Source organism: Epinephelus lanceolatus, chromosome 20, assembly GCF_041903045.1.
Source record: "Epinephelus lanceolatus isolate andai-2023 chromosome 20, ASM4190304v1, whole genome shotgun sequence".
NCBI classification, from domain to species: domain Eukaryota; kingdom Metazoa; phylum Chordata; class Actinopteri; order Perciformes; family Serranidae; genus Epinephelus; species Epinephelus lanceolatus.
In genome coordinates this window covers 16,254,043-16,266,364 of record NC_135753.1, presented here as the reverse complement: position 1 = coordinate 16,266,364, position 12,322 = coordinate 16,254,043, and the positions used below count along the sequence as shown (strand labels likewise).

The 12,322-nt window shown below is 40.5% G+C and overlaps 1 protein-coding gene across 3 annotated transcripts in view; it reads left to right on the top strand.

Moving 5' to 3' along the window:
* Positions 1-3,596: 3,596 nt before the first annotated feature.
* Positions 3,597-12,322, top strand: part of slc4a2b (solute carrier family 4 member 2b) — a 54,520-nt gene continuing 45,794 nt past the window's right edge. The window contains exons 1-2 of one of the 3 annotated variants that reach the window (XM_078162561.1): positions 3,597-3,761; positions 7,910-7,988. The gene's annotated coding sequence lies outside the window, so the exon portion shown is untranslated. Of the gene's footprint in view, positions 3,762-7,739; positions 7,989-9,891; positions 9,940-12,322 lie in introns of those variants that run through there. The other 2 variants (XM_078162562.1, XM_033638815.2) reach the window with 2 other exon arrangements.

The window sequence follows — 12,322 nt, the reverse complement described above, 5'->3', positions numbered from 1 at the left end:
TTCAATCCCCTCCAGGTCCCTGTACCCCAGTTTGTGAACCATGGCCCCAAAAAGTGTTTCTGTCACATGGTTAATAAATGTCAGGACATGCCCTCTGGCAGGATGGAGGAAGGATGTGTCTCTTCTGCTTACTCATCCATATCATCTCCACGTGTCCTCCAGGTTATTCAAGGAGATATTTCTGCTTTGATATAAAGCCGACAGGATAAAGTGATGATCTTTTCTTAGAGATTATTAAACCTACTGTAAGTAAATCAAACCACTGTGATGTTTTTTTGCCTCACAAATCTTGAGCGCTTCAAGTCGTACAATAGCGTAATCTGAAATGTTTGTCTTGTTCAATCTGACCTTGTTCAATCTGCTCAAATTCCAGAGCGACCGTTCGGCTTCCCTTTTTGTCGTGAAATCCTGCACAGTGCTAAAACACAACAGATAGATCCATCTTATCTGTGTTATCGCACTCTCAGCTTTTATTTGTTTTCCTTCGCCTCAGTGGTATATGTCAAACAGAGTTATTGTAAACTGATTTGTGACAACAATGGCGTGTTTCGCTGGAGGAAAAAAAAGCACAAACAGTTGAGCAAAGTATCTCCACATTCCTGTCGTGAATTGCTTGGTCATGCAGAAGACAAGGAAGGAAAAGAGGTTGATAATAAGTTTTTTTTTTTGTATGGACTCTCAGCTCTTCATGTTTATTTTACCTTCCCCTCTGCAGATAAACAGACCCAGTCTTTTGCTAAACACATCAGCCCTAAAAATTAGTCTTACCCTAAACTAAACACAGTTATTTTATATCTGTTTACTATTAGAATCACATCAGTGTCTATAATTTATTTGGCTGCTTGGCTGTTGCTTTGCTCGAGCCTACTAAGTTGCATTTAATTACTATGAAGCACTTTGGCTGTACACCTTGGAACGTGCATAGTTTGGGCTACTGTCATCTTACATTGAACCCCTTTTAAACAGTTAGGTTGTCATCTCTTTGGAACATCTAAATCAACCTCAACTGCGTAAGATATAGTCAGGGATCCTTGCCACTCTCCCCACCTCCTCCTTTGCTGCTGTCATCTTTTCCCACATGGGTATAACTTCAAATTCTCATGCCTTTTCTTAGTCTTTACAAGCAGGGTTTTTATAGTTGTTGTTTGCCACACAAACATAATCAAATTATGCTGTTCCCCAGGAAACTGATAAATAGCTGACGTTTCTTTGACCACACTGTAAGAGATTTTAGGCCTTTGTTTTGCCTCTGGGAGCCAGGGAGATATTTCATTCCCGTCCCAGACTGAGTCTCATGAGAGTAAATACAGTTATTAAAAAGTGCAGCAGGTCAAAATCCCCACAATTACCGTGTTTCACTGAGAACATGGTTTTATGTCTTGCGCAGCTGGTGCAACCTGAGCAGCCCTGGATGCAGTTTTGACTAGTACCACACCCTAACACTTCTGAAGCTGGATAGGACCAGTTGCTGGTGACTCCAAAAAAAAAAAGCTCTTAATGTCCAGTTGAGGGTAAAAACAAGTCACTAAATCTTCTCCAACTATTTAGTATTGCCTTTTTATTTAATTTTAGCTGCCTCAGTTTCTTTTGAATGGATATATAGTTCCTTTGGGTGCTATGCCATGTAATGCCCCTGCAGACATTATTTATTGGAGTTTACTGGAAGCACTACAGCAGTATAGTGTGTGCCAGCTCTGTGTTTTTATTATGATCTAACAGGGGGTTTTGAGGCTGATACCATAATTGATATTTGAGACTTAAAAGCTACAAAAATCAATACCTTTATATCATGAATGGCTTAAATAACCACATGTAATGTGGAAGGGCTGGCTTGTGGTGATAAACCCACAGACAACTGACTGTCTCTGCAGTTCCCCTCAGCTCTGTGGAGCAGTTTAGCATCTTTCACTCTCACTGTTCTGGTTATTTAAGTTACAATAAAGATATTTAAAATTAAAACAGGCAAAAATGTTATATTCATAGCTCCAAAATACACTGATGTTGGTATATCTCCAATAAGTAAAACTGATGTTGAGTCGAGACTTATTTTTATGCACCGGCAACGTTCCCACACAGCTTTGTTTTGTATTCGTAATTCTGTATATCATACAGAGTACACCTCTAGTGTTCAGTGCGAGGAAATGCATCTCCATATGGATAGGCAGAAATGGCAATAATTTTGGGTGTTTTTTGCCATCCAATCTTGTGGAATATGCACATGGAGCACTACGGAGACAAAAACAGGACCAATAATGCGACAAATAAGTAAGGAGGTTGGCTCAAAAGATGTATGAACTACTGTGCATGCACTCTATAAGTTATACAGCTAGCATGCTACCAATGATAGTTAGCCAAATATGCTGTCGAATTTTTTACTAAAAAAAAAAAAAATGTATAAAAAGAGCTGTATTAAATTCATCAATCTGTTTGCTAATTTGTCTTTATGCTAACTTCCTGTTGTAGTGCAGACAGTTCGTCCTAAATATACTGTAAATGTTAAAGTTTTTCAACGTACTTGAGGCAAAGTTCAAATTGTAAAAAAATTGGAAGTAGAGTTTCGCAAACACATTCATGATCATGGAGGTTCTCATAGGATTGGATGGACCTCCGGTTGACTCGCATATGCACACAGAGCTATTTCGAAACGAGGCGTTTGGGTTGGCCGTCCATCCATTCCATTCTTGTGAATGTGATATCTCAGGAACGCCTTGAGGGAATTTCTTTAATTTTGGCACATAAGTCTGTGTGGACTCGAGGATGAACTGATTAGAATTTGGCAGTCAAAGGTCAAAGTTACTGTGACCTTAAAACACATTTTTGGCCATAACTCAAGAATTCATATGCTAAATTATGACATTTTGCCAGGCGTCATCTTTTCAGAGGAGGTGACAAAGTAGAATCTTTTGCTTCCAAGCCTCAACCTCAAAACAAAAAGAAACAATTGTGATGCATGAATTTGGCCTATTGTTGCTTATGCCTGATATGAGCTCTTTATAGACTTGCATGTCTGGTCATTCAAAACATTTTGTCTCCCTCTTAGGCATAAACCTGTCATATTTAACTCATGAATATAGCTTGTTACTTTGATCTTATGGACATTTCTAATCCCCAGGCAGTAAAAATGTTTCCACATGACATTTGCATCCATTTCAGAATGAGTATTGACCCTCCTCAAGGTATAAAAATACTTGAGTGGTGATTGCTTTTTCTGTTCTAGAGTTGAGGACAATGGGCAGGCATTATGTAAGCTGCCAGGATTAAGTTGGCTCTTCAATCCCTCTTCACCCCAAAGACAGGTGCTGTCTTAGCTGTAAGCACAGCTGCTGCTGGCTGAAGCCTCTGATGGGACATGGGGCAAGATAAAGATGGGCATACACTGACCAAGTGCAGCTGTTAGCTGTGTGAGACTGGAAGTGTTCCAGTGACTGTGTGCACATAACTTAGCACGGTCATGCTGAAGTGCTGGACCCTGCCAAGCCCTGAGTTAGGCTAGTGTGGCCACTGGGCTGTGAAGAGCCAAGCAGGGAGGTACAGACGTCTGCGTGTTGAAAGAGGAGGTGGAAGGGTGACTTCTAAACGGCTGAGCTATTTCAGGCTAAAACACTCAGAGGCAGCAGAGGCATGTCCATCAGCATACACCACCGCCAAATCCCCATAGAGATCCACAAACAGGGCAGCTATCAGTGGTATATACGGCAACATTGAAGTCAGCCTTTGCACTACCAAGAAGCTGCGCTTGAGTGCGTGAGGGCACTGAGCTGGTGAGTTTCTGCCAATTCAAGTTTAAAATAAGGCTGCAGTTTTATTGCTTGTATTGGCCACCTGTTGATACACCATTCTCTTTAAAGTAAACAATTTGTCCTGGGTTGACCACTTGAGTGTTTTCTCTATGTCTAGGAATATGGCCTAGCAGACTTGTTTTAGACGTGAAGGGAGAGAAGAATAACAGGAAGCTGGAGGGAGAATTTCCGAGTTGTGTTAACACTTGACATAAAAGCTAGAAAAACTGAAGGCGGGATTTTACTGTGTAAAAATTCTCGTTAAATGTCACTTTTATCCTTTTATTTCTTTCACCATTTAAAATGTGTTTTGAAATGTGCATGAGATGATTTGGACGTAGCACAAATTGTTTAAATTTCACCACATTTAGCCAAAACAACTCTCTCAATAAGTTGATGTCAAAGCAAGATTGAGAACAATGTGTCTATTCTGTGGCTGTGTTGGGAAATAAGCATATCGTCTGTTGGTTAAGGTGGTTGAGAAAAAGTTGTCAATCGACCTTGTGGCCATGAAGTCACGGCTCTTAATATGGTTGACCACAGTGGATAATGCTATTATTAGCACACTGCTTGGATTGAGGAAAGCCCCAGACTTTGAAGTGGACTTCAATTTTAGCTGCTTGTGGCTTTGACTGTGTTTTTTTCCCCCCGCAAGACATGCATGTGACTCCACAGTGATCCCTCATCCCTGGGGACAAACAATTATATCTCACACACTTACGTGCACCCACACACACAGGTTCCTCCTGAGGTTGGGTATTTCTTTAGCCTCAAGGCTCGTATAAGCTGATGTGGAATGCAGCGCTTGATTATTTGGCGAACGGGTAAGCAACTTGTTTAGATCACAGGACTGTTCTTTGTTCGCTGCAAAACACAATTAATCTGGCAGCTTTTATGACTTTAGGCGGGATTAATTGTGTAATAGTGTTGATTCCTCCACAACATGACAAGTTTTTTTTTCCATTGCCAAATACACTAAGAGCCTGTGGCATGCCCAGGCGAATTTGAAGGAAAATTTACACTGAATCTGATATATTTTACCGGTACACACAGATAGTCTAGGTGGGAAATGATTAAACCTAATGGACATATTTAAAATGCAGTGTGGAAATTTCCGCATCCACAATTATATCAAAAGTCATTACAAGTTAATAATTATTATTAAATAAAATAATAAAGTCATATTAAGGAAACATGTCATTGCTTTCCCACTCATTTTATGCACATTAACAAAAGCATAAACATCCTGTGCAAATGTGTAAACATGCCCCAAAGCATGCAGTTTTAAAGTTGATGTGTGCTAGTTGTATTTCAATCTGAAGATGTACACAGTGCCAGGAATCATCTGCATCGCTTATTTCAGAATATCGATTTCACCATGTTACAGATGCTCAGAGGCTTCCTGGCAAAGTCGCAATGCCCTTCACTGGGAGTCGAGTGGCCCAATGTTCTAAAGAAAGCCAGTACACAGTGACTCACCCTCTGTCTTGCAGTCTGTATTATTTGGAATAAGAGATGTCATTTATTTTCTTGTATGCGGTTGTAAACAGTCTTTTGTGGCGCTCCCTTGCATGTCACCCTTGAATTTTTAACGTCAAAAGCCTTTTCTTTACCAGCTGGTCACCTATTTTCTGTGTGTCGCAACATCTATTTATGTCACTCTTGTAGATTGCGGAAGAGACTGTAATCGACCTTTTTCGAGTAGATGTTTCCACATCACTGTATGTAATCCTTGTGATTAAAGGACCACACAATGTATTAGCACACTTTGGCCCATTATTACTGCCAACCAATTTCCAATGCACCTTTTTTAATGATATTTGGATGTGTTTTTAGCCATGCTTGCTGTGTGCCTCTCTGGATGGCAATGTCAGTCAACTTCTTTGGTCCAGAATGAAATATAGCAATAACTGCCATGAAATTTCATACAGACATTCATAGTTCCCTGACAATATATCCTAACATTCGACCCCTCTTCTAGCGCAGTTGTGAGGCGGTTGACACTGATTTTGAATGAAATATCACAGCAACTATTGCCATGAAATTTGTGCGCAGATTTAGGGTCCCTTTAGGATGAATTCTGATAACTTTGTTGATCCCTTAAGTTTCCAGATAGCACCACCATCAGGTCAGAATTGTTTGTCTTTTGTCTACAACGAAACACCTGAAGAACAAATTTTGTGTGACGCTTACATGAATGGGTATAAAAATGATTTGATCTTGCGGCTCTTCTAGGCTTTAGACAAATCAGACCAAATAGATTAAATCCCGATAGTGAAACAAGTAATTTCGAGGGGTTGTGAAGCTAAAAAAAAAAATGTATCCACCGATTTATAGATGTCTCTTCCACAATGTAAGTCAATGAGAAGAAAGATTTTTTGGGCCCCATGGCATCATGTGATGGACTAGGACATGTGCTAAGCTAAGATGGTTAACATGGCAAACATTATCCCTGCGAAACATCAGCATGTTAGCCTTGTCATTGTGCATATGTTAGTATACTGACATTAGCATTTAGCTAGATGCATTTTGTTACACAGGGCTTAAGTCAGTCTGAATGCGGCCTAGATAAACGTGCGGTGCTAACGTAAATGCTAATGTCACAATGCTAACATGCTCTTAATTATATGGCTAAAGTCACAGACACATCAAACCGTCATTAAAGAACTAGTGGCAACGAAAGCAGACTGTTGTGTGGCTTCATGTTCGCTGTGTCTCAGCCAAAAAAGTTGCACATGAACACGCGCAAGGACTACAGCTGAAGTCTAACCAGCATCTACATTCTGAGAGGAAATAACTCTCCATACCAACAGGTGGTGGTGGTCTGCATTAGTCTGCAAAAAGGGAAACTGGAAGACTGTCATGATGCTAGTTAGCCAGTTAGCACATTAACAACACAATCCAATGCTGAAAGAGCAAAGCGTATTTATAGTGCGCTAGCAAACAATAACACAAACAATTATGGGCTGATGAGCTCAATGGCTAAAAAAATAATGTTACATAATATAACAAGTTTGTTTTGATCCCACTCCCTCTTGACTTCAGTTGTTTGTTTACTTTACTCACTTCCGTTTCTCTTCTCTTGCACTGAGCTGAACTGCTGATCAGAGTGATTTCTGTCATTGAAGGGCGCCGCCCACTCTGACACTGATTCAACATGCTGAATCAGCCCAAAACTAAGCTGGCAGGGGCCAGTGTGGACCAATGGTGTCGGACACACCGTATAGACTATGTTTACAGGCGGCCACTGAGAGCCCAACACTGACTGATGAGCGACCATCGCCTGCGTGTCAGCGTCCTAACATGCTGATGTTTAGCATGCTTAATGTTTATCATGTTTCCCATATTAGTTTAGCATGTTAGCATGCTAATACAGTGTCACAGCATGTAGACTTCTAGTCTGCTGTTGTAATTGGGTGGTAGAATCAGTGGTTCCCAACCCCGGGTTGGGACCTCCACAAGTGGTCGCACGATAACAGGTTTCTGTTGAACCAACTTATGTTCATTTGTGTTAAACTCGCCTCTAACCATTGCTTCTTAGAGAATTACTGTAAAAATTGCACTTCAGTCAGGACTGTAAAATGTACTCAGATAAAGTGAGGAGAATCACTCTTTAGTTGAACTGGTGACAGTCAGTGACGAAGAGTTGCAAGTAGACATTTCTTTGTTTTAAGTGATCACAAGCCAAACAGGTGGGGAATGACTGGTCGAGAACATGCACATCTATTGTTATGGTTTGTTAAAGAAGATATTGATCATTGGGGTTGAATTTCCCCTTAAAGCTTGAGGCCGTGTGTGTGTGTGTGTGTGTGTGTGTGTGTGTGTGTGTGTGTGTGTGTGTGTGTGACAGACAGACATATAGATTTGTGTGTCTGAGCAGCAGCCTCTGACTCAGTGTTGAATAGGTTCTGGAGTCACATGGCTACTTGTCAGCAGGCTACAGGAGGAAACATAATCCTGAGGAGGAAGGCTGCTGCTATCAGTCCGTGCATGCCGGTCTGAGAGAGAGCACTCGGCACGACGAGAGGCCGAACCACACATGATTGGCTCCACATCTCTAACTCTCTTCTCTTTTGTCTCCCTATCTCTCTTTTCCCCCTCTGTTTGTTTTTGCCCTGCACTCTGACCAGCCCCGGGTCTCTCTTCACAGCAGAGTTCAGAATTGCACTACAATGTCTGCGGTGGCTTCTCTGCTGTGAGCACACAAAGGTACAGTACAGTCATAGATATCTTTTTGTATTCATTGACCAGGTGTCTCATTTGTACTGCTTGTTGTTTTTCCATTTAATTTACTGTCTGTTTAATTCATTGTTTATATGGGTCATTCCTCGATTAGGTGACCACAGCTATTGTTTGTCATGTCTAATCAAACTTAACAAGATTCTTCCTGTCAGGGTCTGAGGCTTTAACAACCATAGTGCGAATAAGCAAATCCTGCTTAGTTCCACAGGTTACACAGGAGAGAAAAAATGCCTCAAACAAGCCACTTTGAGCCCACTTTAGTTTTAGCAGCACAGACATGCTTTTCCACTCTTATAAATCCTAAATTAGAGCATATAAAAGCCATGATTTTCAAAGTGATGGCCCTCTAAATGCTGTGGTTAAATCAGAATTGACCATTTAGAGCCACAAAAAACAGACCTTATTTTCTGAAGTTTTTGTCTTCTTCTTTAAGGACTGTCTGTTTGACCCATTTCTCTTTATCATGCATGTTTTTCTGCATCAGACCTTGCATGCGTCTCAAACAGGCGATAATGCTGCTAATTCTGAGAATGCATGGCAGCGTTCAGAATGTTACAGTGAGTGTTAGATAAAACATTAAGGCCACAAATTATCTTCATGTCACTTGGAGCTATCTCAACAACACAATCAGTGTCTCAGGAGGAAAAAAGTCTTTAAACATGCATTGTCTGCTAAAAGGAAGCTGATGAATCACACAATGTCTTGTTTTCTGTAAGCCCAGTTCTCTAATGAAACCTTAAACCGCTCCTTCCCTCCCTGTCATTGTCCTGCCTTTATAAGTACAGGCCTGTGTGTCGGTTGAGGTTTGGACATTGTGATCAAGTGGCTATTTCTGCACAGGCATTTTTATTGGCACTTTGTGCATTTTATTGAACTGTTCTTTAATTATGCCCTTTTTGATAGAATTTGTAGATGCAGTCTGTGGTCGACGCTCACGTGCCAAGCTGCCCTGAGTGAAGCTGGGCCCGGTCGGGTGTCTCGGCAGATCACTGGTTTAAGACCGTGTTGTGGGCTCGTGTCGTGAGTTCGAGTCTAGCTCGTAACCTCTGTCCCGTCGTCTGACTGTCCCGCTCCTTGCCCTTTAATGTCGTTATGAGGAGGCAAAGAATTTTTAACCTTTTTGTTTATCTTTAACCCAAAAGGTTGCATGAGATTACAGTGAAAGATGTGGAAGGGCAAAATTGGCATTTATGAAATACAGATTTTGGCCGTTTTTGAGATGGGTGGTGTGCTGACTCATCACTTTTTTAGGCTCCTAATGCAGAGCTGTCCTCTGACTGTATGAGTGGGCCTGAATTATTTAACTTGCCAGTGTTACTGTCTTTAAGAAAAGCCCTGTAGAGTATCTAAAACAATTCCTTAATGGACTGAATCACCTCCTAAATGATCATTTGTATGTCAGTTACTTACTCCATGTTATGTGAGGAAATTCTTGATGAATTCAAGTCATAGGTGTCCAAATTTAACAGCAGCAAAACTATATGAAAATATCCCTTTACAAACTCTCACACATCTCGTGCGGTGTAATCCAAGTTTAATTTATCCAGTCATATGCTCAGTACTTCCCATAAAGATATATTTTTGCTAAAACCTGAGTGTTAAAACAATCTGCATAAACGACACAGGCGCACTCCATCGGTGCCCAAGACTGTTTGTGCAGAATTGTTTTAAATATTACAAAAATGCATGTGTTTGGGGAGTACTGTGCATATGACTGGATAAATTAGACTTGTATTACACTGCATGAGTTGTGTGAGATTTTTGTAAACAAAAATTTTGATATAGTATTGCTGCTGTTAAACATGGACTTCCTATGACTACAATTAATCAAAAATGTTCACTTATTGTGGATTCTTTATTTACCCTTAAGGCAAGCAAGACAAACAAAGTTTTCCGTCGTAATTCACCACAACATGGGGTAAGTAATTGATCTACAAATGATCATTTGGGGGTGAAGTATTCCCTCAGACTTCTCAGATTTTGAAAGAAAGACATTGTTAACATCTGACTTTTGTTCCTCACTTTTTCTCCTCCTTTTCCCTAAAAGCTTTCTCAGATATATTTCAGATATATTTCAAACCAGACCGGTTTCAGATCAGTCAATGGAAATGTTCCTTCCTCAGAATAATTGCAATGTTAATGCAACTGTAAATGGCGTGTTAGTCATCAGCTGTCAAGTCAAATAGGAAGTGTGATAAATTTGGACCTAGATATAGAGGAGCTTTTATTCTCTTATGGTCATCCTTTAAAAGAGTTAAAGGGACAGTTCACCCCAAAATCAGAAAACTAATATTTTTCCTCTTACATGTAGTGCTGATGATAGCTCTAGATTGTTTTGGTGTGAGTTGCCAAGAGTTGGAGATATCAGCCGTAGAGATGTCTGCCTTCTCTCCAGTATAATGAAACTAGATGGCACTTGACCTGTGTTGCTCAAAGCACCAAAAAACAAATTTAAAAAAAATCAAAAACAATGTCCCTTTCCAGGAATCATGACCCACTTATTCAAGATAATCCCCAGACCTTGTTGTAAACAGTTTCATCTCACAGAAGGAAGCACGGACCCACTGCTATCTCAAATACTGAAACTGAGCTAGTGAACGTTACAGCTTGGCGAAGCAGTGTGGAGGTCATCTTTTTTTAAGTTGCCTTTATTCAATAGAACAGATTTAAGCATGAAAGGGGGAAAGAGAGAGGGGATGTTATACCCCTCTTATATTTTGAAGAAGGCAGACATCTCTACAGCCGATATCTCCAGCACTTGGCAACTCACACCAAAACAACCTCGACTGATAAACAGCGCTACAGGTAATATGTATTTTTGATTTTACTAAGATTGAATAACTAAAATCTGTGAGATCTCAGCCGTATATGTTAGATACATTTGTAATTTACACAGATGCTACAGTGTAGTTGATTTTTTACTTTCTGTAGATGAGTTTTCTCGGTCAAAGGTAGCATCTCCACACATGTGACCTGATTGTATATTGTGCTCTCTGTAGGAGGGATGGATGGAGAAAAAAATGGCAGCTTATTGTACTGTGACAAGTTAAGTTAAACTTTAATGCCACAGGGTAGACATTGAGACATTTTGTATTAACTCGGCTTTCCTTTAAAATATAGGTCGTGTTTAAGCATGCACATGGATTCTTGTTAACTATTTCTGAAGTTATGTACACTAAAAAGACTCCCAAAGTGCCCTGCTTCTGTTTTGTTTTTGTTTTTTTGATACGTTTACAGCTCCTCCTCACCACCTTCCTGTTTTCATACTTACTTCCTCCCAGAAGGATAGTTTTCCCAAAGCCTTGCCTGCACAGGCAAAATATGATGAGGCTGTGAATAAATCTTGCATGGAGAAGTGGAAAAAATTAAGATTCCACACTCATCGTCTTCTTGTAGGAACAGTTTGGGAGGTACTGTGCCTCTGGATCACTCTGGGAAGACATGAGGAACTTCTTCCAGGGAAACATAGAGCGTCTTGTCCTCACTTCCTCTTGCACTGTCAGCATTCATCCGTGTCCTTTTTGTCATTTCGGTTATTACATAAGGGACAGCCAGTTCCTTTTTACTCACTCCTCTGACTGAATGTACCTGACTACAGACAAGAACACTTTGATAATTGAGGACTGGCTTTTTTTTTTTTTAAATCTGCTTGCTTACCAAGACAATTGTATTATTGTTTTCTTCTTCTGATCATTACTGTTATCTGTAATATTACAGCCATGCCCTGAGGTAGATTAGCCGGTTCCCATGCTTTTTGCTCAGGATCCCAGGGTTCTGTAACTTTATCCCTGTGTAGCCAGCCCTGCCTCGTCCACAGTGGTGGGGTCTAGGTTTACTGAGAAAGTAATCTTCAAACACACCCAGGCCATCTCCAAAAGGCGCCTTTATCACCACTACTGCACGGTTTACAGCTTCTCAAACTGGTTAAAGTTGTTATTTTGAAAATAGAACAGCTTCTTGAATGAAATTAACATTTGGCACAGTGATTACCATTTTGGCAGGGCAAACAAAGAGCGTTGCCAAAATGTGTAGTCTGCTCAGTGTCTCAGTTTCTTTGGCAGGTGATGTCTTTGTTCGATCCACATTCAAAAACAAGTTCACACTGTCCAGCTCCTAAATACTTCTGCACTGCATTTAATCTCTCATCACTGATTGTGCTGTAGTGAAATAAACCTCTCAGAAATCCCTTGCCATCAACAAGGTCATTGATATGATTGTAGTCAGGGAGCAGGGAGGCTTATCGTGTCTTTGATAGCTGCTGTCAGAGAGCCAGAATGTGATTTTTTTTCTAGCTGTGACAC